Raw genomic sequence first — 18285 nt, 5'->3', positions numbered from 1 at the left:
GGGTACCAGGCCTGGAAGGCAAATACTGTGGGGGCCAGGCTTGGAACAATAATTGTTCGGGAAACAGGCCTGGAAGGCAAAGGTTGGGGGTGGCAAAACTGAAATGGGATGGTTTGGGGGACAGGCCTGGAAGGCAAAGGCGGGGAGGCCAAAACTGGAATGAGAAGTATATGGGCCAGGCCTGGAAAGGAACGTCTGTTGGCAAACCTGGAATGAGAAGGGTTCGGTGTCAGGCCTGGAAGGCAATGGCTGGGGTGGCAAAACTGGAACTGGAAGGGTTCTGGGTCAGTCTTGAAGGCAAAGGTTGGGGGCAGAACTGGAATGAAAGGTGTTAGGGGCCAGGCCTTGAAAGCAAATCCGGGGGGCTCAAACTGGAACAAGAAAGGGGGTTGGGGCTAGGCCTGGAAGGCTAAGGTTGGGCGGCCAAAACTGGAAAAAGAGGGTTTGGGGCCAGGCCCTCGAGGCAAAGACTGTGGGGCCAGGCCTGGAAGGCAATTTCTGAAGGCCCAAAACTGGACCTACACGCGTTTCTGGCCAAGCCTGGCAGGCCAAGGATGGAGGGCCAAGACCTTGAAGGCAAAGGTTGGAGGGCCAGGCCTGGAAGACAAAGGCCAGGGGGCCAGACCTGGAAGGCAAAGACAAGCCGACTAAAACTGGAAAGAGAAGTATTTGGGGCCAGGCCTGGAAGGCAAGGCTGTGTGGCCAGGCTGGAAAGCAAAGGTTGGAAGGCCAAAACTGGAATAAGACATTTTCAGGGCCAGGCCTTAGAGGCGACGTGTCGGGGGCTAAAAGTGGAATGAAAAGGGTTCAGGGCCAGGCCTAGAAGGCAAAGGCTAGGGTGGCAAAACTGGAATGAGAAGAGTTCTGGTCGAGATATGGAAGGCCAAACTTGGGCACCAAAATTGGAAAAAGAATGGTTCGAGGACAGATCTGGAGGGCAATGGCTGTGCGGGGGAGGGGAGGGCAATCTGGAGCAAGAAGTGTTGGAGGCCAGGCCTGCAAGGCAAAGGCTTTGGGGTCAAAACTGGAACAAGAAGGCTTTGCGGCTTGGCCTGAAAGGCAAATGCTTGGGGACCAAAACTAGAATGAGAAGCGTTCGGGCCAGGCCTGGAAGGGAAAGTCTGGAGGGGCAAAGCTGGAATAAGAAGGGTTCGGGGTCAGGCCTGGAAGGCAAAGGCTGGGGTGGCAAAACTGGAACGGGAAGGTTTCTGGGTCAGGTCAGGAAGGGAAAGGTTGGGGGGGCAGAACTGGAATGAGACGTGGTAGGGGCCAGGCCTTGAAAGCAGAGTCCGGGGGGCTCAAACTGGAACAGGAAGGGTTTGGGGCTAGGTCTGGATGGCTAAGGTTGGGGGGGCCAAAACTCGAACAAGAGGGTTTGGGGCCAGGCCTCGAGGGCAAGGGCTGGGGTGGCAGGCCTGGAAGGCAAAGATGGAGGGGCCAAAACTGGAACGGGAAGGGGTAGGGGCCAGACCTGGAAAGACCTGGATGGGGAACAATCCTGGAAGGCAAAGCCTGGGGGCCCAGGCCTGGAAAGCAAAGGCTGCGATGGCAAAACGGGAATGGGATGGTTTCTGGAGCAGGCCTGGAAGGCATAGGTTGCGGGGGGGTGGCGGGCAGAACTGGAAAGAGAAGGATTCGGGGACAGGCCTGGAAGACAAAGGCTGGGGGCCAGAAATGGAATGAGAAGTGTTAGGGGCAGGCCTTGAAGGCAAAGACTGGGTGGCCCGGCCTGGAAGAAGAAGGATTTGGGGAGGTCTGCAGAGCAAAGGTTTAGGGACCAGGCCTGGAAGGCAATGGCTGGGGGACAAAACTGCAACGAGAAGGATTTGGGCACAGGCCTGGAAGGGAAAGTCTGTGGTCGGGGGTTTCCAAAATTCGATTGAGAAAGGTTCCAGACAAGGCCTGGAAGACAAAGGCTGGGGAGTTAAAGTGGAAAGAGTAGGGTTCAGGGGCAGGCCTGGAAGGCAAATGTTGTGGAAGCAAAGTGGAACGAGAAGGGTTCGGGGAAAGGGCTGGAAGCCAAAGTTGGGGAGCCAGGCATAGAATGAGAAGGGATTGGGGCCAGGTCTGGGAGGCAAAGGCTGAGGTGGGGGTGGGGGGCAAAACTAGAAAGGGAAGGATACGGGGCCTTCCCTAGAAGGCAATGGCTCGGGGACCCGGAATGGAAAGCAAAGGCTAGGGAGCCCTAACTGGAACAAGAAATGTTGGGTGAAAGTGTTCGGTGACGGGCCTGGAAGGCAAAGGCTGGGGGGCCAGGCTGGAATTCAAAGGTTGAGGGGCCACACCTGGAATACAAAGGCTGGGGGGCCAAACCTGGAGTGAGAAAGGTACCTGGCCAGAACTGGAAGACAAAGGCTGGGGGGCCATGCCTGAAAGGTTAAGGCTGGTGGGCCATTACTGGAATGAGAAGGTTTTAGAGCCAGGCCTGGAAGGCAAAGGATGGGGGCTAAACCTGGAATGAGAAGGGTTGGGGCCAGGCTTGGAACGCTGGGGTGTAATAACTGGAAGGAGAAGGGTTCAGAGTCAGGTCTGGAAGGCAAAGCCTTGGGCGAGCTAAACTGGAAGGAAATGGGTTCAGGGCCAGGCCTGGAAGGCAAAGGCTGCGGGGGAAGTGACGGGAACAAGAAGGATTTGGGGCCAGGCCTGGAAGGCAAAAGCTCTAGGGCCCAAATTATTAAGGGAATGGGTCTGGGCCAAGCTTGGAAGGCAATGGATGGGAGGCCCAAACTGGAACAAGAAGAGTTCGGGGCCAGGCCTGGAAGGCAAAGGCAGAGGGGCCAGGTATGGAAGTCTAAGGCTGAAAAGCCAAAACTGGAAAGAAAAGGATTCAGGGCCAGGCCTGCAAGGCAAAGGCTGTGGGACCAAAAGTGGAGAGAGAATGGTTCGGGGAAAGGGCAGGAAGGCAAACGCTGGGGGGCCAAAGCTAGAATGAGAAGGGTTCTGTGACAGGCCTGCAAGGCAAAGGAAAGGGGACCAGGTCTGGAAGTCAAAGGCTGTAGAGCCAAAACTGGAAAGAAAAGAGTTCGTGGCCAGGCCTGCAAGGCAAAGGGTAAGGGACAAAAATGGAAAGAGAAGTGTTCAGGGCCAGGCCTTGAATGCCTAGGCTCGGGGGGGGGGCGGCTAGGGGGGCGGCTGAGGGGGAAAACTGAAATGACTAGGGTTCAGGGCCAGGTCTGGAATGAAAGGCTGGGGGGCAAGGGGGGCTGGGTTGGGGGGGGGAGGTGGAAATTGGAAAGAGTAGGGTTCAGGGCCAGGTCTGGAAGGCAAATTCTTGGAAGCTAAATCTGGCAAGAGAAGGGTTCGGACCAAGCCTGGAAGTCCAAGGCTGTGGGGTCCAAGCTGGAACCAGAAGGAGTTGAAGTCAGACCTGGAACGCAAAGGCTGGGGGCCCTGGCTTGGAACGATAAGGGGTCAGGGCCAGGCCTGGAATGCAAAGGCTGGGGGACCAAAACTGGAACAAGATGGTTCTGGGCCAGGTGTGGAAAGCAGTGGTTGGGGGGCCAGGCCTGGAAGGCAAAGGGCAGGGTGGGCTCAAACTAAAACAACGAGAGTTCATGGCCAGGCTGAAGGGTTGAATGAGAAGGGTGCCGTTTCAGGCCTGGAAGGCAAAGGCTGGGGTGGCAAAACTGGAATGGCAAGTTTTCTGTGTCAGGTCTGGAAGGCAAAGGTTGGGGGGCAGAACTGGAAAGAGAAGTGTTAGGGGTCAGGACTTGCAGGCAAAGGCCGGGGGCTCCAACTGGAACAAGAAGGGTTTGGGGCTAGGCCTGGAAGGCTAAGGTTAGGGGCCCAAAACTGGAACAAGAGGCTTTGGGGCCAGACCGCGAGGGTACAGGCTGTGGGGCCAGGCCTGGAAGGCAAATGCTGAGAGCCCAAAATTGGACCGCAAAGCATTCCTGGCCAAACCTGGAAGGCAAAGGTTGGAGGGCCAGGCTTCGAAGACAAAGGATGGATGGTAATGCATGGAACACAAAGGCCAGGGGGCCAGACCTGGAAGGGAAAGACAAGCCGACTAAAACTGGAAAGAGAAGGGTTGGGGGCCAGGCCTGGAAGGCAAAGGCTGGGGGAACAAAACTGGAATGAGAATGGTTTGGGGACAGGCCTGGAAGGTACAGGATCTAGGGCCAAAACTAATAAGAGAAGGGTTCGGGACAACGCCTGGAAGGCAAAAGATGTGGAGCCAAAACTGGGATGAAAAGTGCTCTGGCCCAGGCCTGACAAGCAAAGGTTGGGGTGGCAAAACTGGAAAGAGAAGGATTCGGGGACAAGTTTGGAAGGCAAAAGCAGGGATACTGGGCCGGGAAGGCAAAGACTTGGTGGGGACGAGGCTTGGAACAAGAAGTGTTCAGGGACAGGCCTGGAAGGCAAAGGTTGGGGGGTAGGCAAAACTGGAACGGCATGGTTCGGGGACAGGCCTGGAACGCAAAAGTGGTGGGGGGCAAAACTGGAATGGGATGGTTTTGGGGCCAGCCCTGGAAGGCAAAGGCTGAGGGGGGGGGGCAAAATTGGAACGAGAAGACTTTGAGGACAAGCTTGGAAGGCCAAGGCCGGGGGGCCATGCCTCGAAGGAAAAGGCTGAGGGCCAAAAGTGGCAGGAGAAGCGTTCGGGGCTTGGCCCAGATGGCAGAGGTTGGGTGTCTAAAACTGGAACCAGAAGGGTTCGGGGCCAGACCTCCAAGGCAAAGCCTCGGGGGCCAGGCCTGAAAGGCAAATGCTTGGGGGCCAAAGCGGGAATGAGAAGGGTTCGGTCAAGGCCTCGAAAGGAAAGTCTGGGGCGGGGGGGAAACCTGGAATGAGAAGGGTTCCGTGTCAGGCCTGGAAGGCAAAGGCTGGGGTGGCAAAACTGGAACGGGAAGGTTTCTGTGTCAGGTCTGGAAGGCAAAGGTTCGGGAGCAAAACTGGAATGAGAAGTGTTAGGGGCCAGGCCTTGAAGGCAAAGGCAGGGGGGTGCAAACTGGAGCAAGAAAGTTTTGGGGCTAGGCCAAGTTGGCTAAGGTTGGGGGGGAACTGGAACAAGAGGGTTTGGGGCCAGGCCTCAAGGGCAAAGGCTGTGGGGCCAGGCCTGGAAGGCAAATGCTGAGGGCCCCAAACTGGACCGCGAAGCATTCCTGGCCAAAGCTGGAAGGCAAAGGATGGAGGGCCAGGCCAAGAAGGCAAAGCTGGAGGTCCAGGCCTGGAAGACAAAGGCCAGGGGGCCAGATCTGGAAGGCAATGACAAGCAGACTAAAACTGAAAAGGGAAGGGTTGGGGGCCAGGCCTCGAAGGCAAAGGCTGGGGAGATAAAGCTGGAATGAGAAGGATCGGGGACAGGCCTGGAAGGCAAAGTCAGAGGTACCATGCCTGGAAGGCAAAGACTGGGTGGGGGGCGAGGCTTGGAACAAGTAGCGTTCGGGGACAGGCCAGGAAGGCAAAGTTTGGGAGGGGGGGAACCTGGAATGGGATGGTTTTGGGGCCAGGCCTGGACGGCAAAGGCTGGGGGTGGGGGCAAAATTGGAACGAGAAGACTTTGAGGACAAGCTTGGAAGGCCATGACCGGGGGCCACGCCTGGAAGGAAAAGGCTGAGGGCCAAAAGTGCCAGTAGAAATGTTTCGGGGCTTTGGCCCAGTTGGCAAAGGATGGGTGTCTAAAACTGGAAACAGAAGGGTTCGGGCCAGACTTACAATGCAAAAGCCTTGGGGGCCAGATCTGAAAGGCAAATGCTTGGGGGCCAAAACTGGGAAGGAGAAGGGTTATGGTCCAAGACCTGGAAGGCAAAACATGGGGGCTAATACTGGAATGAGATGGGTTCGGGCCAGCCCTGGAAGGGAAGTCTGGCGGGGCAATCCTGGAATGAGAAGGTTTCGGTGTCAGGCCTGGAAGGCAAAGGCTGGGGTTGTAAAACTGGAAGGGGTAGGTAGGTAGGGGTAGGTAGGGTCAGGTTTGGAAGGCAAAGGTTGGGGGGCAAAACTGCAATGAGAAGGGTTAGGGGCCAGGCCTTGAAGGCAAAGGCTGGGGGTCTCAAACTGGAATAAGAAGGATTTGGGGCTAGGCCTAGATGGCTAAGTTTAGGGGGGCAAAACTAGAACAAGAGGGTTTAGGACTAGGCCTCGAGGGCAAAGGCTGTGGGGCCAGGCCTGGAAGGCAAATGCTGAGGGCCCAAAACTGGACCGCGAAGCATTCGTGGCCAAACCTGGAAGGCAAAGGATGGAGGGCCAGGCCTCGTAGGCAAAGCCTGGAAGGCCAGGCCTGGAAGACAAAAACCAGGGGGCCAGACCTGGAAGGCAATGACAAACCGAATAAAACTGGAAAGAGAAGGATTCGAGGCCAGGCCTGGAAGGCAAAGGCAGGGGTACCCGGCTTGGAAGGCAAAGACTGGGTGGGGGCGAGGCTTGGAACAAGAAGTCTTCAGGGACAGGTCTGGAAGGCATAGGTTGAGGGGACACAACTGGAATGGGATGGTTTTGGGGCCAGCCCTGGAAGGCAGAGGCTGGGCGGCCATAATTGGACCGAGAGGACTTTGAGGACAAGCCTGGAAGGCTAAGGCCGGGAGGCCATGCCTCGAAGGAAAAGGCTGAGGGCCAAAAGTGGCAGGAGAAGGCTTCGGGGCTTGGCCCAGATGGCAAAGGTTGGGTGTCTAAAACTGGAACCAGAATGCTCCGGCGCCAGACGTCCAAGGCAAAGCCTGGGGGGCCAGGCCTGAAAGGCAAACGCTGAGGGGCCAAAACTGGACCGTGAATCATTTGGGCCAAGCCTGGAATGCAAAGGCCCGAAGGGCCAAAACTGAAAAGAGAAGGATTCGAGGACAGGCCTGGAAGGCAAAGGCATGGGTACCAGGCCTGGAAGGCAAAGACTGCGGGGGTCAGGCTTGGAACAAGAAGGGATCAGGGACAGGCCTGGAGGGCAAAGGTTGGGGTAGCAAAACTGGAATGGGAAGGTTTTGGGGCCAGGCCTGGAAGGCAAAGGCTGGGGGGCCAAAATTGGAACGAGAAGACTTGGGGACAAGCCTGGAAGGCAAAGGGCGGGGGCAAGGGCTCGAAGGAAAAGGCTGAGGGCCAAAAGTGGCAGGGGAATGGTTCGGGGCTTGGCCCAGATGGCAAAGGTTGGGTCTCTAACACTTAGACCAGAAGGGTTCGGGGCCAGACCTCGAAGGCAAAGCCTGGGGGGCCAGGCCTGAAAGGCAAACCCTGAGGGGCCCAAACTGGACCGTGAAGCAGTCGGGCCAAGTCTGGAAGGCAAAGGCTTGAAGGGCCAAAACTGAAAACAGAAGGATTCGAGGAGAGGCCTGGAAAAACCTGGCCGGGAGGACAGTCCTAGAAGGCAAAGGCTGGAGGGCCAGGCCTGAAAGGCAAAGGCTGCGTACCCAGACCTGGAAGGCATAGGATGCATGGCCAGGACTGGAAGGCAAAGCCTGGGGGGCCCAAAGTGGAACAAGAAAGGTTCGGGGCGATGCCTAAAAGACAAAGGCTGGAGGGCCAAACCTGGAAAGAGAAGGGTTCTGGACCAGGCGTGGAAGGCAAAAGCTGGGGACTTAAAGTGGAAAGAGTAGGGTTCAGGGGCAGGCCTGGAAGGCAAAGTATTAAAGGGCCTAAGCTGACAAGAGAAGGATTCGAGGAGAGGCCTGGAAAAACCTGGCCGGAAGGACAGTCCTAGAATGCGAAGGCCGGGGGGTCCAGGCCTAGAAGGCAAAGGCTGTGGGGCCAGGTCTGGAAAGCAAAGGTTGGAAGGCCAATACTGGAATAAGACATTTTCAGGGCCAGGCCTCATAGGCAAAGCTTCGGGGCCTAAAACTGGAACGACAAGGGTTCAGGGCCAAGCCTAGAAGGCAAAGGCTAGGGTGGCAAAACTGGAATGAGAAGGGTTAGGGTCAAGACCTGGAAGGCAAAACCTGGGAGCTAAAACTGCAACGAGACGGGTTCGGGCCAGGTCTGGAAGGGAAAGTCTGGCGGGGCCAACCTGGAAGGAGAAGGGTTCGGTGTCAGGCCTGGAAGGCAAAGGCTGGGGTGGCAAAACTGAAACGGGACAGTTTCTGGGTCAGGTCTGGAATGCAAAGGTTGTGGGGCAAAACTGGAATGAGAAGTGTTAGAGGCCAGGCCTTGAAGGCAAAGGCCGGGGGGCTCCAACTGGTAGAAGAAGGGTTTGGGGCTCGGCCTGGAATGCTAAGGTTGGGGGCGCCAAAGCTGGAACAAGTGGGTTTGGGGCCAGGCCTCCAGGGCAAAGGCTGTGGGGCCAGGCCTGGAAGGCAAATGCTGAGGGTCCCAAACTGGACCGCGAAGCGTTCCTGGCCAAGCCTGGAAGGCAAAGGATGGAGGCCCAGGCCTGGAAGGAAAAGGCTGGAGGGCCAGCCCTGGAAGACACAGGCTAGGGGGCCAGACCTGGAAGGCAAAGACAAGCCAACTAAAACTGGAAAGAGAAGGGTTGGGGGCCAGGCCTGGAAGGCAAAGGCTGAGGGCACTAAACTGGAATGAGAATGGTTTGGGGACAGGCTGGGAAGGTACAGGATCTAGGGCCAAAACGATTAAGAGAAGGGTTCGGGGCAAGGCCAGGAAGGCAAAAGATGTGGAGCCAAAACTGGGATGAAAAGTGTTCTGGCCCAGGTTTGACAAGCAAAGGGTGGGGTTTCAAAATTGGAAAGAGAAGGATTCGGAGACAGGCCTGTAAGGCAAAGGAAGGGGGATCAGGCCTGGAAGGCAATGGCTGGGGGAGCCAGGCCTGGAACAAGAACGGTTCGGGGAGAGGCCTGGATGGCAAAGGTTGGGGTCGCAAAACTGGAATGGGATGGTTTTGGGGACAGGCTTAGAAGGCAAAGGCTGGGAGGCCAAAATTGGAAAGAGAAAACTTTGAGCACAAACCCGGAAAGTCAAGGGTTGGGGGGCGGGCCTCGAAGGAAAATGCTCAGGGCCAAAAGTGGCAGGGGAAGCGTTTGGGGCTTGGCCCAGAGGGCAAAGGTTGGGGGTCTAAAACTGGAACCAGTACGGTTCAGGGGCAGGCCTGGAAGGCAAAGGTTGTGGAGGCAAACTGGAACAAGAACGGTTTGGGGAAAGGGCTGGAAGCCAAATGCTGGGGAGCCAGGCTTAGGATGAGAAGGGTTTGGGGCCAGGTCTGGAAGGCAAAGGCTGGGCTGGGGGTGGGGGGCAAAGCTAGAAAGAGAAGGGCACATGGCGATGCCTGGAAGGCAAAGGCTGGGTTACCCGCACTGGAAAGCAAATGCTAGGGAGCCCAAACTGGATCAAAAAGGGTTCGGTGAAAGTGTTCAGTGACAGGACTGGAAGGCAAAGGCTGGGGGGTATCCCTGGTATTCAAAGGTTGAGGGGCCACACCTGGAAGACAAAGGCTAGGCGGCCAAACCTGGAATGAGAAGGTTCCTGGCCAGACCTGGAAGACAAGGGCTGGGGGGCCATGACTGAAAGGTTAAGACTGGGGGCCCAAAACTGGAATGAGAAGGCTTTAGAGCCAGGCCTGGAAGGCAAAGGATGGGGGCTAAACCTGGAATGAGAAAGACTGGGGCCAGGCTTGGAACGCTGGCGTGTCATAACTGGAACGAGAAGCGTTCACGGTCAGGTCTGGAAGGCAAAGCCATGGGGGAGCTAAACTGGAAAGAGATGGATCAGGGCCAGGCTTGGAAGGCAAAAGCTGGAGGGGGGAATTGCCTGGAACAAGAAGGGTTTGGGGCCAGGCCTGGAAGGCAAAAGCTCTAGGGACAAAACTATTAAGGGAATGGGTCTGGGCCAGGCTTGGAAGGCAAAGGATGGGAGGCCCCAACTAGAACAAGAAGGGCTCGGGGCCAGGCCTGGAAGGCCAAGGCATAGGGGCCAGGTATGGAAGTCTAAGGCTGAAGAGCCAAAACTGGTAAGAAAAGGATGCAGGGCCAGGCCTGCAAGGCAAAGGCTGTGGGACCAGAACTGGAGAGGGAATGGTTCGGGGAAAGGGCTGGAAGGCAAAGGCTGGGGGGACAAAGCTAGAATGAGAAGGGTTCTAGGACAGGGCTTCAAGGCAAAGGAAAGGGGATCAAGTCTGGAAGTCAAAGGCTGGAGAGCCAAAACTACAAATAAAAGAGTTTGGGGGCAGGCCTGGAAGGCAAAGGCTAAGAGACAAAAATGGAAAGAGAAGGGTTCAGGGCCAAGCCTGGAATGCAAAGCCTGGAGGGGCTAAGGCAGCAGGAGGGGGGGCAAAACTGGAACGGGTAGGGTTCATGGCCAGGTCTGGAAGGCATAGTCTTGGAAGCTAAATCTGGAAAGAGAAAGGTTAGGGCCAAGCCTGGAAGTCCAAGGCTGTGGGGGCAAAGCTGGAACGAGAAGGATCGAAGTCAGGCCTGGAAGGCAAAGCCTGGGGGCCCTGGATTAGAAAGATAAAGGGTCGGGGCCAGGCCAGGAATGCAAAGGCTGGCGACCAAAACTGGAACAAGATGGCTTCTGGGCCAGGTGTGGAAAGCAGTGGTTGGGGGGCCAGGCCTGGAAGGCAAAGGCAGGTGGGCTAAAACTAGAAAAGCAAGAGTTTATGGCCAGGCTTGAAGGAAAGGGCTGCGGGTACAAAACTGGAAGGAGAAGGGATAGGAGCCAGACCTGGAAAGACCTGGCTGTAGGGCCAGTCCTGGAAGGCAGAGCCTGCATGGATAAGCCTTGAAGACAAAAGCGGGGAGGCCAAAACTGGAATGAGAGGTTTCCGTGTCCAGGTCTGATAGGCAAAACTAAGGGGCCCAAACTGGGACAGGGACCAGAACTGGAAAGACCTGGAGGGGGACAGTCCTAGAATGCAATAGCCAGGGGGCCAGGCCTGGAAGCCAAATGGTCTGTGGCTAGGCCTGGAAAGCAAAGGTTGGAAAGCCAAAACTGGAATGAGACATTTTCAGTGCCAGGCCTGATAGGCGAGGTTTTGGGGGCTAAAACTGGAACGAAAAGGATTCAGGGCCAGGCCTAGAAGGTAAAGGGTAGGGTGGCAAAACTGGAATAATATGTGTTCTTGTCTAGACCTGGAGTGCAAAGCCTGGGTGGAGGGAGGGAGAAGCAAAACTGGAGTAAGAAGGGTTAGGGGCCAGACCTGGAAGGCAAGGGCTTTGGGGTCAAAACTGGAGCAAGAAGGCTTTGGGGCCTGCCCTGAAAGGCAAATGCTTGGGGGCCAAAATTGGAATGAGAAGAGTTCAGGGTCCGCCTGGAAGGGAAAGTCTGGCGGGGCAAACCTGGAATGAGAAGGGTTCGGTGTCAGGCCTGGAAGGCAAAGGCTGGGGTGGCAAAACTGGAACGGGAAGGATTCTGGATCAGGTCTTGAAGGCAAAGGTTGGGGGGCAGAACTGGAATGAGAAGTGTTAGGGACCAGGCCTTGAAAGCAAATCCGGGAGGCTCAAAGTGGAACAAGAAGGGTTTGGGGCTGGCCTGGAAGGCTAAGGTAGGGGGGCCAAAACTGGAAAAAGAGGGTTTGGGGCCAGGCTTCGAGGGCAAAGGCTGTGGGGCCAGGCCTGGAAGGCAATTTCTGAAGGCCCAAAACTGGACCTCCACGCGTTCCTGGCCAAGTCCGGCAGGCAAAGGATGGAGGGCCAGGCCTCGAAGGCAAAGACTGGAGGGCCAGGCCTGGATGACAAAGGCCAGGGGGCCAGACCAGAAGGCAAAGACAAGCCTACTAAAACTGGAAAGAGAAGGGTTGGGGCCCAGTCCTGGAAGACCAAGGCTGGGGTGACAAAACTGGAATGAGAGGTGTTAGGGGCCAGGTCCTGAAAGCAAAGGCCGGGGGTCTCAAACTGGAACAAGAAGGGTTTGGGGCTAGGCCTGGAAGGTTAGGGCTGGGGTGCCAAAACTGCAAAAGAGGGTTTGGGGCCAGCCTCGAGGGCAAAGGCTGTGGGGGCAGGCCTGGAAGGCAAATCCTGAGGGCTCAAAATTGGACCGCGAAGCTTTCCTGGCCAAACCTGGAAGGCAAAGGATGGAGAGCCAGGCCTCGAAGACAAAGGATGGAGGGCAAGGCATGGAAGACCAAGGCCAGGGGGCCAGACCTGGAAGGGAAAGACGAGCCGACTAAAACTGGAAGAGAAGGCTTGGGGGCCAGGCCGGGAAGGCAAAGGCTGGGGGACAAAACTGGAATGAGAATTGTTTAGGGACAGGCCTGGAAGGTACAGGATGTAGGGCCAAAACTATTAAGAAGAAGGTTCGGGGCAAGTCCTCGAAGGCAAAAGAGCCAAAACTGGGATGAAAAGTGTTCTGGGCCAGGCCTGACAAGCAAAGCTTGGGGTGGCAAAACTACAAAGAGATGGATTCGGGGACAGGCCTGGAAGGCAAAGGCAGGGGTACCAGGCCTGGAAGGCAAATACTGGGGGGTTCAGGCTTGGAACAAGAAGGGTTCGGGGACAGGCCTGGAAGGCAAAGTTTGGGGTGGCAAAACTGGAATGGGATGGTTTTAGGCCAGACCTGGAAGGCAAAGCCTGGGGGGCCAACATTGGAACGAGAAGACTATGGGGACAAGCCTGGAAGGCCAAGGCCGCGGGGCCAGGCCTAAGTGGAAAAGGCTCAGGGCCAAAGGTTGCAGTAGAATGGTTCCGGGATTGGCCCAGATGGCAAAGGCTGGGGGTCTAAAATTGGCATCAGAAGGGTTCGGGGCCAGACCTCGAAGGCAAAGCCTGGGGGGCCAGGCCTGAAAGGCAAGCGCTGAGGGGCCAAAACTAGACCGTGGCGTTTTCAGGCCAAACCTGGAAGGCAAGGGCTTGAAGGGCCAAAACTGACAAGAGAAGGATTCGAGGACAGACCTGGAAAAACCTGGCCGCGAGGACAGTCCTAGAACGCAAAGGCTGGAGGGCCAGGCCTGAAAGGCAAAGGCTGCGTGACCAGACCTGGAAGGCAAAGGATGCATGGCCAGGACTGGAAGACAAAGCCTGGGGGGCCAAAAGTGGAAGCAGAAAGGTTCGGGGCCAGGCCTAGAAGGCAAAGGCTGGAGGGGCAAACCTGGAAAGAGAAGGGCGCTGGGCCTGGCGTAGAAGGCAAAGGCTTTATGGGTCATAACTGGAACGAGAAGACTTTGGGGGTCAGGCCTGGAAAGCAATTTCTAGTAGCCAGGCCTAGGAGGCTAAAACTGGAACAAAAAGGGTTGGGAGCCAGGCCTGGAAGACAAAGGCCAGGGGGCCAGACCTGAAGGCAAAGCCTGGGAGCCCAGGTCTGGAAAGCAAAGGCTGGGATGGCAAAACGGGAATCGGATGGTTTCTGTGCTAGGCTTTGAAGGCTTTGAAGGCTTAGATTGGGCGGGGGTAGCGGGACAAGAGGGTTTGGGGCCAGGCCTCGAGGGCAAAGGCTGGGGGACCAAGCCTGGAAGGCAAAGGTTGAGGGGCCAAAAATTGAACGGGAAGAGAGTGGGGCCAGACCTGGAAAGACCTGGATGGGGGACAATCCCGGAAGGCAAAGGCTGGGGGGCCAGACCTGGAAAGCAAATGCTGGGGTGACAAAACGGGAATGCGATGGTTTCTGGGCCAGGCCTGCAAGGAGTAGGTTGGAGGCTGGCGGGGGGAGAACTGGAAAGAGAAGGATTCGGGGACAGGCCTGGAAGACAGAGGCTGGGGGGTCAAAACTGGAATGAGAAGTGTTAGGGGCAGGCCTTGAAGGCAAAGACTGGGTGGCCAGGCCTGGAACAAGGAGGATTTGGGGACAGGTCTGCAAGCCAAATGCCGGGGGACCAGGCCTGGAAATCAAAGTCTGGGGAACAAAACTGGAACGAGAAGGATTTGGGCACAGGCCTGGAAGGCAAAGGCTGTGGTGGGGTGGTGGCAAAGCTTGAACGGAAAGGGTCCTGGACAAGGCCTGGAAGGCAAAGGCTGGGCAGTTAAAGTAGAAAGAGTAGGGTTCAGGGGCAGGCTTGGAGGGCAAAGTTTGTGGAGGTAAACTGGAACGAGAAGGGTTCGGGGAAAAGGCTGAAAGCCTAAGGCTGGGGAGCCAGGTAAAGAATGAGAAGGGTTTGGGGCCAGGTCTGGAAGGCAAAGCCTGGGGGACCAAAACTGGAAACAGAAGGCTTTGGGCCAGGCCTGAAAGACAAGGGCTGGGGTGGGGGTAGGGGGCAACACTAGAAAGAGAAGGGTACGGTGCCATGCCTGGAAGGCAAAGGCTCGGGGATCCGGACTGGAAAGCAAAGTTTAGGCAGCCCTAACTGGAAAAAGAAGTGTTCGGTGAAAGTGTTCGGTGACAGGCCTGGAAGGCAAAAGCTGGGGGGCCAGGCCTGGAATGAGAAGGGTTCCTGGCCAGACCTGTAAGGCAAAGGATGGGGGCCAAAAATGGAATGAGAAGGTTTAAGTGCCAAGCCTGGAAGGCAAAGGATGGGGGCTAAACCTGGAATGAGAAGGGTTGGGGCCAGGCTTGGAACGCTGGGGTGTCTTGAATGGAACGAGAAGGGTTCAGGGTCAGGTCTGTAATGCAAAGCCTTGGGGGAGCTAAACTGGAAAGAGATGGGTTCAGGGCCATGCCTGGAAGGCAAAAACTCTAGGGTCAAACCTATTAAGAGAATAATTCTGTGACAGGCTTGTGAGGCAAAGGATGGGAGGCACAAATTGGAATAAGAAGGGTTCCGGGCCAGGCCTGGAAGGCAAAGGCAGAGGGGCCAGGTCTGGAAGTCAAAGGCTGGAGAGCCAAAACTGCAAAGAAAAGCATTCAGGGCCAGGCCTGCAAGGCAATGGCTGTGGGACCAAAACTGGAGAGAGAATGGTTCGGGGCCAGGCCTGGAAGGTAAAGGCAGGGGTACCAGGCCTTGAAGGCAAAGACTGGGGTGCCAGGCTTGGAACAAGAAGGCTTCGGGGACAGACCTGAAAGGCAATGGTTGGGGGGGGGGCAAAACTGGAATGGGATGATTTGGGGGCCAGACCTGGAAGACAAAGGCTGGGGGGCCAAAATTGGAACTAGAAGAATTTGGGGCCAAGCATGGAAGGCCAAGGTCCGGGGGGCCAGACCTCGACGGAAAAGGTTGAGGGACAAAAGTGGCAGGGGAAGGGTTCGGGGCTTGGCCCAGATGGCAAAGGTTGGGGGTCTAAAACTGGAACCAGATGGGTTCGGGTAGAGAACTCGAAGGTAAAGCCTGGGGGGCCAGGCTTAAAGGCAAACGCTGAGGGGCCAAAACTGGACCTTGAAGCAGTCGGGCCAAGCCTGGAAGGCAAAAGCCTGAAGGGCCAAAACTGATAAGAGAAGGATTCGAGGACAGGACTGGAAAAACCTGGACGGGAGGACAGTCTTAGTAGGCAAAGGATGGAGGGCCAGGCCTGAACGGCAAAGGCTGCATGACCAGACATGGAAGTCAAAGGATGCATGGCCAGGACTGGAAGGCAAAGGCTGGGGGGCCAAAAGTGGAACAAGATAGGTTCGGGGCCAGGCCTAGAAGGCAGAGGCTTGAGGGGCAAACCTGGAAAGAGAAGGGTTCTGGGCCAGGCGTGGAAGGCAAAGGCTTTGGGGTCAAAACTGGAATGAGAAGGCTTTGGGGTCAGGCCTGGAAAGCAATGTCTAGGAGCCAGGCCTGGAAGGCTAAAACTGGAACAAGACGAGTTGGGAGCCAGGCCTGGAAGGCTGAGGTTGGGGGGCCAGAACTGGAACAAGAGGGTTTGCGGCCAGCCCTCGAGGGCAAAGGCTGGGGGGGGGCAGGCGCAGAAGGCAAAGGTTGCGGGGCCAAAACTGCAGAGCCAGGCCTGGAACGGAAAGTATGGGGCTAAACCTGGAATGAGAAGGGTTGGGGCCAGGCTTGGAACGCTGGAGTGTCATAACTGGAACGAAGAGGATTCAGGGTCAGGGCTGGAAGGCAAACCTTGGGGGAGCTAAACTGGAAATAGATGGGTTCAGGGCCAGGCCAGGAAGGCAGAAGCTCGGGGGGAAGTGCCTGGAACAAGAAGGGCTTGTGACCAGGCCTGGAAGGCAAAAGCTCTAGGCCCCAAACTATTGAGAAAATGGTTCTGGGTCAGAATTGGAAGGCAAACGATGGGATGCCCAAACTGGAACAAGAACGGTTTGGGGTCAGGCCTCGAAGGGAAAGGCAGAGGGGCCAGGTCTGGAAGTCAAAGGCTGGAGAGCCAAAACTGGAAAGAAAAGGATTCAGGACCAGGCCTGCAAGGAAAAGGCTGTGGCACCAAAACTGGAGAGAGAATTGTTCAGTCCCTGGTCCGGAAGGTAAAGGCTGGGGGGCCAAAACTAGAATGAGAAGGGTTCTGGGCCAGGCCTGCAAGTTAAAGTAAGGGGGATCAGGTCTGGAAGTCAAAGGCTGGAGAGCCAAAACTGGATAGAAAAGAGTTTGGGGCCAGGCCTTACAGGGCTAAGGCTAAGGGACACAAACGGAAAGAAAAGGGTTCAGGGGTAGGGCTGGAATGTGAAGGATGGCGGGGCTAGTGGGTCTGGGCGGGGGGATACTGGAACGAATAGGGTTCAGGTCCAGGTCTGGAAGGCAAAGTCTTGGAAGCTAAATCTGGAAAGTGAAGGATTCCGGCCAAGCCTGGAATTCCAAGGCTGTGGGGGCAAAGCTGGAACGAGACGGATTCGAAGTCAGTCCTGGAATTCAAAGGGTGGGGGAGCAAAACTGGAACAAGATGGGTTCTGGGCCAGGTGTGGAAAGCAGTGGTTGGGGGCCAGGCCTGGAAGGCAAAGGCAGGGTGGCTAAAACTAGAACCACAAGAGTTCATGGCCAGGCTTGAAGGCAAAGGCTGATGGTACCAAACTAGAACGAGAAGGGATAAGAGCCAGATCTGGAAAGACCTGGCTGGGGGGCCAGTCGTGGAAGGCAGAGCCTGCATGGATAGGCCTTGAACACAAAGGCTGGGAGGCTAAAACTGGAATGAGAGGTTTCCGGGTCCATGACCGATAGGCAAAGCCTGGGGGACCAGACCTGGAAGGCAAAGGATAAGGGGCCAAAACTGGGACATGAAGGGATAGGGGCCAGACCTGGAAAGACCACGAGGGGGACAGTCCTAGAATGCAAAAGCCGTTGGGCCATGCCTGGAAGGCGAAGTCTGTGTGGCCAGGCCTGGAAAGCAAAGGTTGGAAGGCCAAAAGTGGAATGAAACATTTTCAGGGCCAGGCCTGACAGGAGACGTTTCGGGGGCTAAAAATTGAACGAAAAGGGTTCAGGGCCAGGCCTAGAAGGCAAAGCAAGGGTGGCAAAACTGGAATGAGAAGGGTTCTGGTCCAGACATGGAAGGCCAAACCTGGGGGCCAAAACTGGAAAGAGAAAGGTTCGAAGCCAAACCTGGAGTGCAAAGGCGGGGCGGGGGGTGGGGAGGGGGAGGGCAAAACTGGATCAAGAAGGGTTAGGGGCTAGGTCTGGAAGGCAAAGGCTTTGGGGCCACAACTGGAACAAGAAGGCTTTGCGGCCTGACCTGAAACGCAAATGCTTCGGGGCCAAAACTGTAATGAGAAGGGTTCAGGCCAGGCCTAGAAGGAAAGGTCTGGCCGGGCAAACCTGGAATGAGAAGGGTTCGGTGTCAGGCCTGGATGGCTAAGGCTGGGGTGGCAAAACTGGAACGGTAAGGTTTCTGGGTCAGGTCCGGAAGGCAAAGGTTGAGGGGCAGAACTGGAATGAGATGTGTTAGGGGCCAGGCCATGAAGGCAAAGGCCGGAGGGCTCAAACTGGAACAAGAAGGGTATGGGGTTAGGCCTGGAAGGCTAAGGTTAGGGGTCCAAAACTGGAACAAGAGTGTTTGGTGCCAGGCCTCGAGGGCAAAGGCTGTGGGGCCAGGCCTGGAAGGCATTGCTGAGGGCCCAAAACTGGACCTCCACGCGTTCCTGGCCAGGCCTGGCAGGCAGACGATGGACGGCCAGACCTCGAAGGCAAAGGCTGGAGGACCATGCCTGGAAGATAAAGGCGAGCGGGCCAGACCTGGAAGGCAAAGACAAGCCGCCTAAAACTGGGAATAGAAGGTTTGGGGGCCAGGCCTGGAAGGCAAAGGCTGGGGGGACTAAACTGGAATGAGAATGGTTTGACGACAGGCCTGGAAGGTACAGGATCTAGGGCCAAAACTATTAAGAGAAGGGTTCGGGGCAAGGCCTGGAAGGCAAAAGATGTGGAGCCAAAACTGGGATTAAAGGTGTTCTGGGCCAGGCCTGAGAAGCAAATGTTAGGGTGGCAAAACTGGAAAGAAACGGATTCGGGGACAGGCCTGGAAGGCAAAGGCAGGGGAACCAGGCTTGGAAGGCAAAGAGTGGGTGGGAGCGAGGCTTGGAACAAGAAGGCTTCGGGGACAGGCCTGGAAGGCAAAGGTTGGGGGGGCACAACTGGAATGGGATGGTTTTGGGGCCAGACCTGGAAGGCAAAGGCAGAGGGGGCATAATTGGCACGAGAAGTCTTTGAGGACAAGCCTGGAAGGCCAAGGCCGGGGGGGCCAT

Source organism: Ornithorhynchus anatinus, unplaced genomic scaffold (genome assembly GCF_004115215.2).
Source record: "Ornithorhynchus anatinus isolate Pmale09 unplaced genomic scaffold, mOrnAna1.pri.v4 scaffold_233_arrow_ctg1, whole genome shotgun sequence".
Lineage (NCBI taxonomy): Eukaryota > Metazoa > Chordata > Mammalia > Monotremata > Ornithorhynchidae > Ornithorhynchus > Ornithorhynchus anatinus.
This window is presented reverse-complemented; position numbering follows the sequence as displayed.